At 42.3% G+C, this 15920-nt stretch overlaps 1 pseudogene; it reads left to right on the top strand.

Annotated features, from left to right (window-relative positions):
• Window positions 1–858: 858 nt before the first annotated feature.
• Window positions 859–15920, top strand: part of LOC136626478 (interferon-induced GTP-binding protein Mx2-like) — a 35557-nt pseudogene continuing 20495 nt past the window's right edge.

The raw sequence follows: 15920 nt of genomic DNA, 5'->3' as shown, positions 1-15920 counted from the left end.
CTTTACTTATGTAGGTAATTATGTTTTTTTACTATCTATGTCCTCCATGGCGTCATGTAAGACCTCCTGGGGGACATTCACATGTTTTTTTTATTTGACACTTTCCCACTGTAGCTGGGGCATCCATAGGAGCCCCAGTTACAGGGGAAAGCACCCCTGTGGTGACATTAGTCACTGGCAGAGCTGGTCAAGGTTTAGTATGACCCTCCACCTCTGCTGTAGCACGGAAACTCGGCTGTCACATGACACCCTCCTCCCCCTGCTGGCTCCTGTAGTGGAAGTTACACTTCCACTCTCACTTTTCAGTACACAGTGCTCATTGAGCTCTGTGTACTCAAGGAAGGAAAAGGCAAAAAGGGTTAAAAACCTCTCCTGCCTTCTCTTCCGGGATATCAGCTGTCACTAACAGCTGACAACCCACTTTTTTTTTAAGTGACCCGCCCACTTTTTTTTTTTTTAAAGTAGCAAGGCCGGCACAAAATAATGAAAAATCACACATTTTCATGCATAATCCCCACTTGCACAAAAATTTGCAACTTTTCTATGCCACTTGTGTAAAATGCGTGTTCTCTTGAGGAAACTGCCCGTGGGAACAGTAAGAGAGGCTGGGGTGCATGGAACTTTTTGTCTCAGTAGGCAGATATTACAGGGTTGCAGTAACAAGGAGCTGTTTTTATTTACTTTTTCTTTTCTTTCGTTTTTTTTTAGGTTTTATTAGCATAAATCTATTGACTTTGTCATAGGGGCTTTGATTGCAGATCTTGATAGAAGTTGAATCCACTTCTAATTGAATTATAAACTTACTGAGTTATCATTGTACATACAGGATATATGGTCAATAATCTGTACTAGGATATCTGTGGATCAGCCCATAAGAAATAGACCCCAGTGACAAGTGATTGCTACAAAGTCACCTCGAAATGAAGTCAAAACATCAAACTCAACCAGCAATGCCTTCTGTAGGCCAAATCCAAATCCAAAGCATTCCAGTCCACGTATCTGTCACAACAATGGAAGAGTTACTCGAGACAACGCAGAAACCGATGGCTAATGGAGGTAGCTTTCTTCACAGGTCACCACCATGTATTTTCATTGCTCGCGTTATATATTTTAACAGTTTTTTGCCTTTTCTAGGTCCCTCGGCTGAGTCATTTGTCTTTCAAGATGCAAAAGTAAGTCTAGATCTGCCTTCATTCTATATATTTGTGGCAAAATAAAACACACTAGGGCTTATTGATCAATAGAGGTGTAATTCGCGCCAGTTCCCAATAGGTGTAATCTACGCCATATTTATGAAAGAGGTGAACAGGGCTTGTGAAGGTGGTGAATATTTAGAAGCCTCAGAAAAACTAGTAAAGGCACCAAATTTTGACAAAGTTTATGAAAAAAACTCACGGAGACCAAGAAACTGTCAATAGAGGAGGCATAAGAAGCTGAGATGCATCGCAATTCATGCCAGTTGCGCCAAAATTCACAAAACTGGGAATTTGTTTGACTTCAGTCAAAATTTTAAACCAACTGGCTGAACGTTTGGATCCTCAGTCATAAAAGGAATGTGATCCCACTAAAATAATAAAAAACAAGAGCAATTTGAGCGCCAAAATGCCCATAGATGCAGCAAAAAGAATGCCAAGTTGCGCCAAAAACTACACAGGTGCGCCAAAATTGAATAGCTTTTCTGACTGTGCTCAAAATTTGCCTCAGAGGCTGAAAGATTATGCAATAGAATTTCAGCCAAATTCGGCAAATACATAGCAAACGCCGAGACATTACCTCTGCACTAAGTTTTGCTTGGTCTAATCTGCGCTTTCTTTTTGCACCTGTTTTCTGATATTCAGCTTCGTAAATGTGTTGGAAACATTTGACACACAGAAGCCACGCCCACATTCGTATGGTAAAAAAATGCCAGAAGGATTTATAATTTTCATTCTTTTTGGCGCAAATCAGTTGTAAATAGGTTATAAAAACATTGTTACGTTATTCCAGCACAAATTACGTAACAAATGTGGCAGAAAGGGCTCCATAAATAAGCCCCATTGTCTTACCTCAAATGTTCAATACTTCGCTGGTCGTGCCAAAATTATAGTTACATGCCTCCCAAGTGTCTTAGATTCAGCAAAATTGTTCCCCTATTCCACAGAAGGCATGGTAAATGTAGCATAGACATGGTAAATGAAAGCAGTGCTGCCAGCAGGTGGCAGTATCACTCATTAACTACGGGTAGGGACTGGCGGGGCATTTCAAGGGGTTCCCAAGAAATGCTGTACATGTATGGCATAGAGATGGTGCAGGCCCAGGAGATGAACTTCTGCTATTCACAGGGGAAATGGCTGTGGCTGATAAATCGGGGACCCGCTGCAACAGCGGGGGTTGGAGAGAACACAAATCTCCATCATTAACCCATTACCTGTCACAATCAATGTTGATTGTTACATGTAGAAGGTTATCAGACAATCACAGAGGGCCAATGAATTGCCATGGCAATCAGACAACAGCCAATGGCCTCAGGTCTGCTATGGATTGTAATAGTAAATACAGTTAATAATAATAGTAGTAAATACAGATAATATACTTAATTACATAAAGTACTGCAATGTATTACAGTGCTTAATTGATCACAAGCTTGTAAGTTCAAGTTCGCTACAGACAAATAAAAAATGTAAAATAAAAATCACAGAAAAAAGTAAAAACAACAACAGTTTTTTTTGTCCACTTTTCCCTTTGTTTAAAAAGCAGTGAATTAAAAAAAATCTTTGGTGTCACCAACACTGTAACAAAATGTACAATAAATTGAACACACTTTTTATACCACAAGGCAAACGCTATAAAAAAGCAAATAAAAAAACAAGCTTTTTTTTGTGTAGTTTGCCTCCCAAAAAAACGCAATAAAAGCAATAAAGGAAAAATACACATGTACCCCAAAATGGGTAAAATAAAAACTATAGCTCATCACAGAAAATAAGTTCTTTACCCATGTCTGTCCATTGAAAAAAGTTCTGGGTCGTTAAATGCAGTGATGCAAAAGCCCCAAAAATGTCAAAATAAAAGTGTTTTTATTGTACAAAAGTGCAAAAACAAAAAAAATGTTGAGTATATTTTTTTGAACCAAGAACTAAAGAAAAAATTATGTCATTTATTCCACATAGTGAATACCAGAAAGAAACACCCAAAGAACAATGGCAGGATTGATGGGTCCCCCCCCCCCCCCCCTTCCAAAACAAAATAGAATAAAAGCTATACAATAAATTACATGTACTGTAAAATAGTACTGATGAAAACTGCAGCTTGCCACACGATGAACAAGCCCTCATACAGCCATGTCGATGAAAATAAAAAAGCTATGGCTTTTGAAAAGTGGAAGTGAAAACTCCCCCAAATTGTTGCATCCTTAAAAAAACTTTCCCGTTGTAAACTATTGATGGCTTATCCTTCGGGTAGCCCATCCGTTGTAGATCAGTGGAAATCTACTGCACAGGTTCTTTAGTGATTAGCCGTTCTATGAGCCAATGCATTCCTAAACTAAGCTGATATCTGCAGGAAGCATTCCCACTTGGTAAAACAGGTCTTTCACTTCAATGGGAACTTTGCCGGTAATACCAATTCTGGCCACTGCAGTGGGAACGGAGCTGTCTACCTCCCGGAGAAATCTGCTCAATACAGGAATGAACTAACCCCAAGAACAGTTGATCAGTGACTATTCTGGGTGACAGAACCCTGCTGATCTACTATTGATGATAGGTCATCAATAGTTTACAACTGTACAACCCCTTTAATTACTAAACTAGGCAGTGCCCTTAAGTTGTTAAATGGTAATTAAGAGATGCTGGTTGTTTGCACTGTATATAAAGTGCATGTAGCAATGTGCCATGAGACTTGCACTTATGGTTGACATTAGCCAGTGACATCCTCAGGTACTTTGTAAGATAGGAAATGTATCTAGCACTGCATTTGAGAGCTCTCTGCAATATTGTGGCTGTCCAAGTACCCCAATCAAAAAGGGCAGCTGTTATATAAATGTGCCCTCAAAGTGGGCCTTCCTGGTTTTGCAAATGTTTCTGGGTAGATGAGGGTGAGGCATAAAATGTACTAAGAGTGGGGTATCAAATGTGGTGCACTTTGTCTGTAAAGGGGGTTTCGAAAACACCATGATTAGAAAAACTTGGCTGCTCCCTCCCAAAAACAGCACCACTCCTGTCCATAGGTTGTGAGTGGTATTGCAGCTCTGCTCCGTTGATATTAATGGGAATTGAACTGCAATAACAGACACAACCCACAGACAAAGGTAGAAGACAGCAACTATGTTTTTCTAACCCTGGAAAACCCTTTTAACTTTCTTTTCCATGTATATTTTTTATTAAAGGGGCAACCAGACAACGTTCTAGGACAGCAATACGAATACCAGATCCGTCCATGCATTGACCTGATTGACTCTCTGAGGTCACTGGGGGTGGAAAAAGATCTGGCGTTACCTGCGATCGCTGTCATTGGGGATCAGAGTTCTGGCAAAAGTTCTGTTCTGGAGGCTCTGTCTGGAGTCAATCTTCCCAGAGGCAGCGGTAAGAAGCTACTCACAGTGTTGCATGTAGATGTGGTTTGATCATACCCATATATCTATTCAAGTCTAACATTCCTGGTAGCAAGAAGGTGTAATGGGGTGCAGAGGTAGCAGTTACACTCAGGCCCTGCAGCTACATAAGAAGACATCAGTATTATAAATGGCATTGGTGCCGGTAGTTGGAGGTCTTACAGGTTTTGCATTGGGGCCTGGGAGCTTTCCCTCTGCCCGGCAGGACTCATTTTTTAATACTGCATACCATTATTTCTGATTTCTCTTGCAGGTATTGTGACGAGATGCCCTCTGGTGCTCGAGTTGAAAAAAATCAAAAAAGAATTCCCCATGGACAGGCAAAATAAAATATCGAGACCAAGAAGTGGTACTAAAAAGTCCAGGGCAAGTAGAGAAGGAAGTTCGGAAAGGTAACCATAGTGTAGTGGCATCTGCCAGCCATGAAATGTATATATATTTACAGTATCTGACAAACACCCCTGGGATGTAGCTATTAGAGATGAGCGAGTAGTGCCTTAGCCGAGTATCTCCCCGCTCGTCTCTAAAGATTCGGGGGCCGGCGGGGGGCGGGGAGAGGCAAGGGAGAGTGGGGAGGAACGGAGGGGAGATCTCTCTCTCCCTCTCTCCCCCCCCCCCCCCCCGCTCCCCGCTCCCCGACGCAACTCACCTGTCACCGGCCCCCGAATCTTTAGAGACGAGCGGGGAGATACTCGGCTAAGGCACTACTCACTCGAGTAATGTGCCTTAGCAAGTATACTCGCTCATCTCTAGTAGCTATACAACACAGGCGCGCAACATTTTCTTGTCCAACAGCTTTGAAGGGGCACAGTAAAACTTAAAAGTGTATTACCATCTGAGACATTTATGGCCTATTAACAGTATAGTATACTTCTAAAACAAAAAACGTTTAGTACGGTGTTAGCCAGTAGAGCACAATGTGATTGTAAGTGATCAGTAAGGGAAAGCAAGAAATCTTGCAGATATGATACCTATTAATGGCTAACAAAAATACATGATGTTATAGCGAGCTTTCCAACCTAATCAGGGTCCTTCCTTAGGCTTATGGAATAGATCCAAAGACTCATTTATGTAAATACATAATTCACAGAAAACCCCCTACAGAAGAATAACCTAAAACAACCGTTTTATTGATAAATAATTAAAACCATGGGGTGTAAAGGGACTAACATATATACACCTAGATTCTATGGTATAAAAGAAGCCATAGTACAAAGATAAACAAACCCCAAAGATGGGAAAAAGGGGGTAACAAGGCCCTGATGGTAGGATGGTAGGACCTAATAAAAGGGGGATTGTAAGCTGGGTAGACCCCCCACATAAATATCACCAGGCTAGTACCTCGTTGTGGTGTCTGACCCCAGCCCTCAGAATGGAGGTTGAGGACTGTGGCCAAAGATCCACAACCAAGGAGCCAAACATGTAAAAAAAACGCTTGATGATAAACGCTAAAGAGGCTGTCGATTTGTTTCGTAGCACCCTTAGCGGTGTCCAGAAAAAGGCCCTCAGTGGGATACCGAGGTCAGGTAAACCAGTATATTGGATACTCAAAAAGACCTTTAATGGTCCAAAATATGATATTGGGATGTTCTGTTAAAAATGACAGAGCTCTCAATAATCCAATTATAAAATCCACAAATATTTAGAATGCTTGACGCGTTTCTCTGCCCATACGGAAAGAACATTAGGAGCTTAATGTGGTGAAAATATCACGGAACCGCACTCTGTAGTTAATGATGTAGGATTTAGTTTCAGGTGGAGTCAAATTTCAGTCGTGTTAACCTACAATTGGGTAACTTCTAATTAAGATGGAGGCCTCCTAACATGTCTTTAAAAAGACATAGGGCTGAGACCCAATCATCTCCATTGACACCCTGGAGTTGTAATATACACCTGAAGCACAATCGCCCTGTATATATCGGAGAAGACAGCTAGAAGCTGGTGAATAAACCTAAGATGCACTAGCCAAGATTATTAGGCAATATATAAATACATATACACATGAAAGGGCACAGACACAGTGTGATTAATTTGCACTTGAAAAAGATTTCAGAACAAGATAAGAAGGCACAGACATGTTGTGATTAATTAGCACTCCTACCAGAAAGGAACAAGCAGTGGAGTAAATACTTAATTAGTCCACTGATAAGGGATGTTAAAGTTTTAGAGGGTCACCAGGCCTATGTGTTATATCTGCTCTAGGTTTCTCATATTCCCCACTGATGCAAAAATCCCCCTCCGAGATTCATTCCGTTTTTAATAATATCAAAGATGGTTATAAACTTGTACTCCCAAATTCTTCTGTGACATTGAAATTTAAAATTGCTTTTAAGTATAATAATTTTCATGTGTTCTATGTTGTGTTCATGACTAGAAAGTGCTCGGCCACAGGTAATTCTGTCTTTCTCTGTTTAATTGTGTGGTGATGAGACTTCATCCTGGCTCTCAGTTTTTGTCCTGTTTCCCCAACATAAAGGCCCCCCAACAGAACATTCACTGCACCGGATCAGGTACACAACATCAGAGGTGGAACATGTGAATGTCCTCTGGACCTTATAGTCCTGCTGTGTGTTGGAGATTTGTATCCTGTCCGTGGTCTGTACATGTGAGCAGGCCTTACAGCTCCTTACATTACAGGGATAAGTTCCTTTTTGTGTGTCAGACCAATGCTTATGGACTAGAGATGAGCGAACCTACTTGTTTCGAGTAATTACTCGGAGCATTGCGATTTTCGAGTACTTCCGTACTCGGGTGAAAAGATTCGGGGGGCGGGGGGAGGCGTAGTGGAGCGGGGGGGGAACAGGGGGGAGCCCTCTTTCTCTCCCTCTCCCCCCCACTCCCCGCTGCAACCCCCCACTCACCCACGGCGCCCCCCGAATCTTTTCGCCCAAGTACGGAAGTACTCGAAAATCGCGGTGCTCGGGCGAAAAAGGGGCGTGGCCGAGTAGGTTCGCTCATCTCTAGTAGGGACCAATGTATAGGTTGCACTAACAGAACTCCAACCTATCAGGAGGATAAAGGGTCCCCTTCTCCTCCAATCAGTGCCCCAGAGAGGAAGAGATCATACATAAATGTGACTCTCTCCATTGTAGATGATAGGCCTTGTGGTAACAACCTAACATTTCACACCTTCATTAACTGCAATGAAGAGAGCTGCATACTTACATACCATGGAGTGTCAGTAGGTTACTCAGAAATGGCTACACAGGGCACCATTAGTACTTGCCCAACCCTCCCTTGTGTCACACCTCGCTTAAATGGAAACTACATGTGAGCAGCCCCATACTGACAAGCATTTCTGTGTCTGGATAGTTGGGAGCGGCACAGATTGGCATTGTGGCCGCCGGGTCAAAGGCTGTGCATTCCTGCTACAGGAAGTCCAGGGATGGCAAAAGCAATCAGGTGCTCAAAAGTCCCTTTTATAAGACTCACATGGTAGACATAGGGCCTGTTGCAGCTTTTGTATTCGGGCCAAGAGCTTTAAGTCATCCCTTTGACTTGAATTAATAGAATATCTTATCACCAGTGAAGACTGATACTTGCATAACCTTTCCCTCTAGCTCCTAGTGTTGTACTTGTATAAAGTTGGGGAGCAACTCCGATCGGTGTCATCGTTTGGTTGCCATGATTGATTTTTACACCGTATTCATTTTTGATGTCTCACAAAGATCACATTCTCTTCTAGCCCAAGACTTTATGGCTGGTGCTGGAAATGGAGTCAGTGATGAGCTCATAACCCTTGCAGTAGAGTCTCCAAATGTTCCAGACCTGACACTACTCGATCTTCCTGGAATAACACGAGTGGCTTTAGCCAACCAACCTCAAGATATTGGACAACAGGTATGTCAATGTTCTATATTCATAACTCTTAACCCTTTCCTGTCACAGATGTTTTGGGGGGGGTTTTACTGCCATTTATTCATCCTCACCTTCCAAGAAGCTATAGCTTTTTTATTTTCCCTAAACATATCCATACGAGTTTTTTTTGTGTGGAACAAGTTGTATGTTTTAGAGGGGTTTCTGGGACTGTCTTTAGCATAGGTCATCAATAAATTAATTGGCGAGGGTTTATTGCAGTTGCCCAGTTTGGCTGTGCAGGCACAGCTTCCATTCAGTTCACTGCAATACCAACCTGGGCCACTGCAGTGTGAACAGAGCTGTGTGTTTCCTACTATACTGACAGTAAACCTGACCAATAGCTGACTGGTTGGGATACCGAGTAATGGACCCCCGTCGATCAACTATTCATAACTTAACCTGAGGATAGCTCATCAATATTAATGTTCCGGAAAACCCCTTTAATGATATTTTATGTACCGTATACATGTACTAAAAAGCTTTAATGCTTTATGGTATGATGGAGGAAGTATTTAATAGAAGACAATGAAGAGCCTCAATACACTGCAATACAGACAGTGTATTGTACAAGTGATTCCACGTGCAATCCCCGCTTGTGAACTAAAAATTTTAAAAAAAAGTTTAATAAAATGTTTTAAAAAATATGAAAAAGTTGTAAAAGTTAAAAAAAAAATCCTTTCCCCATTTTTTGTTAAATATACAAATAATAAAGAATTTATTCGGTACCTCCTTGTCCATAAAATACCAAACTATTAAAATAACATAGCATTTATCTCACACTGTGAACGCTGGAAAAAAAATGCAATGCCAGAATTGTGGGGTTTTTTGGTAACCCCATATGTCAAAGAATTAGAATAAACAATTATCAATAGCTGTATGTGCCCCAAACTGATCCCAATATAATCTACAGCTCTCCTTGCAAACAAGCCCTCAGCTGCACCAACAGAAGAAAGTTGGGCCTGTGAATTTGGAATAGAAAGTAAATCTATTTGTAAAAAAAAAATGTTTTAATTGTTTAAAAGTAGTAAAAAGTATCAATGCATAAAAATGTGATTATGCTGTAATCATACTGACAGCTAGAATAACGTTAGCAGTCAGTGATGGTGGAATTGAAGTGTTTTATTCCACCGCTCTTAAGGGTGCGTTCACACGGACGTCAGCGTTTTTACGTTTGCCAGCCGGCGACGTAGAAATGTGAACAGGCGCACAAATCTAACATTTAGACAGCCCGAGCCCAGCGCATAGACACCGAGGCCGCAATGGCTTACCTCTCCCTTTGCGGCTCTCCTCCTCTCTCCTCCCCGCCAGCTGTTTGCAATGGGAGGAGTTGAGGCAGAGCTGAGCTCCCACCACTTGTCCGCAGCCAGCAATGGGAGGGGCGGGGCTGAGCTTAGCTCTGCCCCCTCCCATCCCATTGCAAACAGCTGAAGGGGAGAAGGGGAAGGGAGTTTAGCAGTCACGCTGCTAAACTCCCTCCCACCTCCCTTCTCCGGCCGCTATCATCGGCTCTCAGAGGAGTCTATGCAGTGGCCGACGTATTCCTGCCCGGCGCTATATTTGCGGCCTGGTGCTTTTACGCCACGGAAATATGCCTGTGTGATCTAATGCATTGGAATCCAATGCATCAGATGGTAGCATATATTGGCCGGCCGTGAAAACGGTGGCCGATATACACTTGTGTGAATAAGCCCTAAAAATATATAAACGTTTTTCAGTGTATTATTTTGGTATTAAATGTTACTATTAAAAAAGGAATCTGATTTGGTATTGAAAAAAAATATAAGTCATCACGTAAAAAAACAAGAGTTCATGCAGGTGTGTTGACAAAAAAAATGAAAAAGTTATGGCTCTTGCAAGTCAGGTGTAAAAAAACGGTATTTAAAAAAAATATTAAATTGCTGCAGCAGAAAGGGGGTTAAACAATTAACTTTATTAGCAACTTGACAACTTCAATGAAGCCAAGCAGGGGGGCGACAGTATTTTGAGCTGCTGATATGCAACATCTAATTGGACCGATCTGACTCCTGCAACCTATGAACATAAATGGCACACTAGTCTTTAATGTACCCCACAGTGGTCTTGTCTTTGGTGTCGCTGATCGATGCATGTCTCTTCTATCTTTTATGATAATACATTTTACATTTTCATAGATCAAGAGGATGATTAAGACCTACATACAAAGGCAGGAGACCATCAATTTGGCTGTAGTTCCCAGCAATGTGGATATTGCCACCACTGAAGCTCTAGAAATGGCTCGAGAGGTGGATCCTAATGGAGAGAGAACACTAGGTACCCAAAGTCTGTTAGAAGTTGTAGAGCTCCTACTTCTCCTCCTCCTATCTATACCAAGAATTGGGGAATGATGAGCTAGTACTAGGGAAACGGATAAACAAATTATGGGGCTCAACAAGGCACTTACAAGTTGAAGCTCCTTGGTACTTGGCCAAGCAAAGTCGATTAGTGTTGTTGAAGAATCTTAGAGCTCCTTAGTGGTGAACTTCAAGATGGGCCTTCTTCAACACTCGCATTTTAGCTTTTTTCCATAGTCGTGACAAACCTATCATACTTTAAGGAACGCTCTGGGCAAAACTTCTGATCCTGAGGGGTTGGCGCATGACCAGGGTTGCCAATCATCTCTTCAATTTTTTTCTGGACAACTGAATCAAAAATCATGGCCGGACCAAAATTCTTATCGATAGTTATACATGCCACCCTTTTATAAGAGACCATATTCCCATGTCGCACCCTCAACATAATGTCCTTGCATGATAAAGCCCTGCAAATTAAAAGGGATGTCAGGTAGTTAAAAAAATCCCTGGCAGTATGTGAAAAAAAGGTCAGCAGTTGTCATTTATTGCATTCCCTGCCATGCGATCGCCAAAGCTTTGTTTACATAGAAGCAGCCATGATATTGTGTTTCCCCAAAAATAAGACCTACTCCGATAATAAGCCCTACCCTGATTTTTGGAGGGGTCTTGAAATATAAGCTCTCCCCAGAAAATAAATCCTAGCTACACTACATGAAAAAACAAGACTGTACTCACCTAGCAGGCGGCGTTCGGGTCCCTCACACTGGGCGGTGGTGCTCTGGCAGTTTTCCGTGTAGTCCTTTTTCTGGTAACGGGCTTGAAGCAAGAGATTGCTGTGATTAGATCATGAGTACACTGGCTCAGCCAATCAAAGCCGGCACGATGAACCAATCACAGCCATTCATGCGATGTTTCCCAATGGGAAACAGTTGTGATCTCTTCACATGCATGAAACAAAAGTAATTTTTAATCAAAAACGCTTTGCATCACCATGAAAATCACACATTGGCAAGCACAATATTGGGTTTTTCGGCCCAATATAGCGCTTGTCCATGTGAATGAAGCCTCGGAGTAAGTGTTGTCATTGGGACTTTATGTAGATGTTAATCACCTTTCACAACAGTGTTCATACATACACCAGCCACTATACAAGCCTGTTAGGATGTTGATGTGGATAGTGATTTGGGTCCAAATAATGCCTTCTTGATAACGTCTTCACTCTTCCGATTGCTACAATTCCATGTATAGATGACACCTGATTATCAAATGCCATTTCTTACCCAGGAATCCTGACTAAGCCTGATTTAGTTGACAAAGGATCTGAAGCAGATATTGTAAGTGTTGTCCGAAATCTGGTGTACACTCTTAAGAAAGGCTTCATGGTAGTCAAGTGTCGCGGACAAAGTGAGATCCAGAACAACATCTCCCTGGAGAACGCCTTACTAAATGAGAAAGATTTCTTTGAGAACCATGAGCATTTCAGGTAAAGTGTAGTCCTATTATCTTCACAAGACTGAGGACCATAAGAAAGCTTTATTAGGGGCCCTTATAGAGGTGTAACAAGATAAGGAAGCTGTTGTGTTATTTTTGCTGAATGGTGGACGTTGTAAAAACAAAACCCCCCAAATAGCTGAATTTATGAACATTTTTTCCATCTCTCACCCCTGAAAAAATTTATAAAAGTTATAAAGGGGGTTCTTTACTGTAAAAGCAGTGAGACTATGGAACTCTCTGCCTGAGGACGTGGTGATAACAAATTCTATAAGAGTGTTCAAGAGGGGCCTGGATGTCTTTCTTGAGCGATACAATATGTTATAATCTTTAATAACTTCAAAAGGCTTGTTGATCAGGGTATATTCCGATTGCCAGATTGGAATCAGGAAGGAATTCTTTTTTCCCTTAAATGGGGAAAATTTGGCTTCTACTTCAATGTTTTTTTTTTTTGCCTTCTTCTGGATCAACATTGGGGGTTAATAGGCTGAACTGGATGGACATATGTCATTTTTCGGTCTTACATACTATGATCCTATATACTACACATGTAAACCAGAGTGGTGCCGTTAAAAAATACAACTCCTTCTCCCCAAAAAACAACTATGTCAATGAGTTACGGCTCTTGCGATGCAATGATGAAAATTACTTGGACCATAAAACACAAAATTGGCTGGTCATTAAGGTGATACATGCAAAGTATATTAGAAATTAGGGTTTAGTATGCCTAGTCTACTATTGCAGACGGAGCAGTGGGAGAGGCTCCTTCTGCAGCCAGTTAACTTACCGATTGGATCTTTAAAGAGAAATTTTGAGGGGAAAGCTGATCATCTGGGGGGGGACACACAAATCCTTTATTATTTTCTCACAGTCATAATGTGATTTGAGACCTGATAGGATCAGAAGAAAAGGAAGATATGTAGGGAGGAGTTTTTTTGCAAAGGGGATTATTTTTTTTTTCCCATTTAAGGGAAAAAAGAATTCCTTCCTGATTGGGTGAGCTCCAGTGTGAATAGTGATCCGTTCAAGCCTTTTTAGAGGTTACCCGGGCTCCTTCTCAAAGCTGACCAGATTCCACCCATCTCTTGAATCTTTTCAAAGACCGAAAAGAAATCCAAACCTTCCAAGTATTATAGACCTCCTCATGAGTATCATTCTCTCCTCTTTAGTTCATCAAAGCACATAAGTTCTTTAAGCTCCTCCGTCCACATTGCTCTTATGGGAGGCACTGTGGATTTCCAGAGTCTAGGGATAATTCTCCTTCTAGCGAGAATGAAGAATCTCAGTATCCCCTTTTTATGTTTTTTGACCGGTCCTGGGACGGTTGAGAACAGAGCCATCTGCATAATTAGTGTCACTTGTGCCATACAGATGCAGTTATAGACCTCCATCACTTCCTTCCACAGGGCTCCCACTGCCAGACAGCTCCACCAGATGTGGGACATATTCCCTCTGTCGTTGTTACAGCGCCAACAAGTGGGAGAGGTCTGGGGGAAAATTTTGGGTAATTGGTCTGGTGTCCTATACCACCGGGATAGGATTTTAAAATTTAAGTCCTGAGATTTGCAGGCCAATGATAGTTTGTGACAAAGGATCTAAGCTCTCTCCCAATCCTCTTGCGAGAGACTCCTCTCGATTTCTCTTTCCCACGCCTCCACATATGGCAGTATCTAGGCCACCAACTCCCGATCTAGTATCAATTTGTATATAGTTGAAATCATATGTATCTGTGAGATCGTGGACATGGAAATTTGGTCAAGTGGTGTGAGAAGATCAATAAGATTCACCCAAGGGACCAGGGACCCCACAAAACCGCTGAGCTGGAAGTATTGCAACCACGAATCCGGGCGCAAGCCACTCTCTCCCATGATCTCCATCAGAGACCTTAGGCCTAAGCTCGACACGACATCCCGCACCCTTGGTATAGGAGAGGGAGGCAATTCTAGTATAGGGGGCCTCCTCAAAGAGGCCTCAAAATGCGGGTTGGAGATCGTAGGAGTAAGGGGCACCAAGAACCAACACCAGGCTGTTGGCCGACGTGAATTCCGACCAGGTCTGAAGCAGCCAACCTATGAATGGTGAGATATTAGGAATTGAACTTATGTACCTTGGTGGAATCCAGGCCGCACCCCGTAAGGTCCCCGGGACTAAAGTATGCTCTGCCTCCACCCACAATTTGACACTCTCCCCTTGAGTAGGTCCAACATGTAGTTGGCGAAGCTAGCTTTGTAGTATAGGGCAAAGTTGGGTAGCCCCAGGCCACCTCTCTCCTTACTCCTCGTGAGGAGCGAGAATCGCATACGTGGTTTCCTTCCTCTCCATACAAACCCTGTAATGAGGGACCACAAACGTTTTAAGTATGGGTTGGGGAGCTTCACTGGCATCGTCTGACATAGGTAGAGGAACTTGTGTAGGGATTCCATTTTGTGTTGCTTTTAAAACTAAGGGAAAACAGATTAGCAATCATTATCAGTGCTTCCCTTATGTCCCACAGAAGCATAATGATGGAGATCTTGCAAGTGGTAAACCAAATGGGAGGGCCCTCCTGCAAAACCACATTCAAAACCGAGTGTCTGAAGGAAGCTCCATCTGAAAAGTGTTCACCTATCCTATAGTGGTTAATAAAGGTGCTGTGCGAACTCCAGGTCACTGCAGCAGAGAGGTTCTAAAGGAATTAAACTTCTTTCTGCCCACGAAATGGACACTGCTCAAGTGAAACCTACTGTGACAAATAGTGGTGGCAGTAGACTCTGTAAAAGATGCATTAAACGCAGAGGCGCAACTTGAAGCTCCTGGGCCCCAATGCAACACCTGTAACAGGGCCCCCAACTCTAATGCTTTGTTCATAGTACTGGGCTCCCTATATGGAGAAGAGAGGCCTTATGGGCCCCCTAAGGCTCCTAGGCCTGGGTGCAACCGCATCCCCTGCATCCTCTATAGTTACGCCTGTGATTAAACGTATCATCTCCCTGATACTTGCCTAAGTAGATCTTCAGGTTTCTACTACTATCCAGAGAATGCAGACTGGCCTCTCATCTGAAGAAGAATTAGAGGCGAAGACTGGAAGTGTTATGACCTGGTTTCTATTGGCAAAAGAAGAGACTTTAGGTATGAAAGTAGGCAATAGCCTAAACTGCACCTTGTCAGCAAAAAAAGCTAATACAGCCGAGTTCCCCAATTTTTTTTGTTATCGCCACTAAAACTGTTATCTTCATGGAGAGATATTTATGCTCTGCTTTTGCAATGGCTCAAAAGGTGGGAGACGCAACCCACTAAGGACCACTGGAGGATGCCATTGGCGAAAGGGCTTGTGAGCCAACAGCTATAGCCTGGCTGCGCCCTGTAGGAATCTCTTTAGTAACAATTCTCACTATCCTAAAGCATCAGGATTACCCGTTCATCCTAATGTAGGCTAAGCATAAGGGATATTAGATATTAACCCGTAAACACCCTAAAGCACCATGAATACTACCATTAACCCTGCCACCAATCGAGTCCACCACATATATAGTTTATTAACCCCTAAAGTACTAGACTAATAGCTTAGTTGAGGGGTTATTGATAGCATTCCTAAAAATCTCCTTATGTACAAATGTGGGATGTAGCACAAATAAGAAGTTAACACATTGAGGCCTCGGTCAGACGGGCGTTTTTTGCAAATCGCGTGATCGGGGCCG

The sequence above is a fragment of the Eleutherodactylus coqui genome, chromosome 4, assembly GCF_035609145.1.
Source record: "Eleutherodactylus coqui strain aEleCoq1 chromosome 4, aEleCoq1.hap1, whole genome shotgun sequence".
Taxonomy (NCBI): Eukaryota; Metazoa; Chordata; class Amphibia; order Anura; family Eleutherodactylidae; genus Eleutherodactylus; species Eleutherodactylus coqui.
Note: the sequence above shows the minus strand (reverse complement) of the source record. Positions and strands in the feature narration are given on the sequence as shown.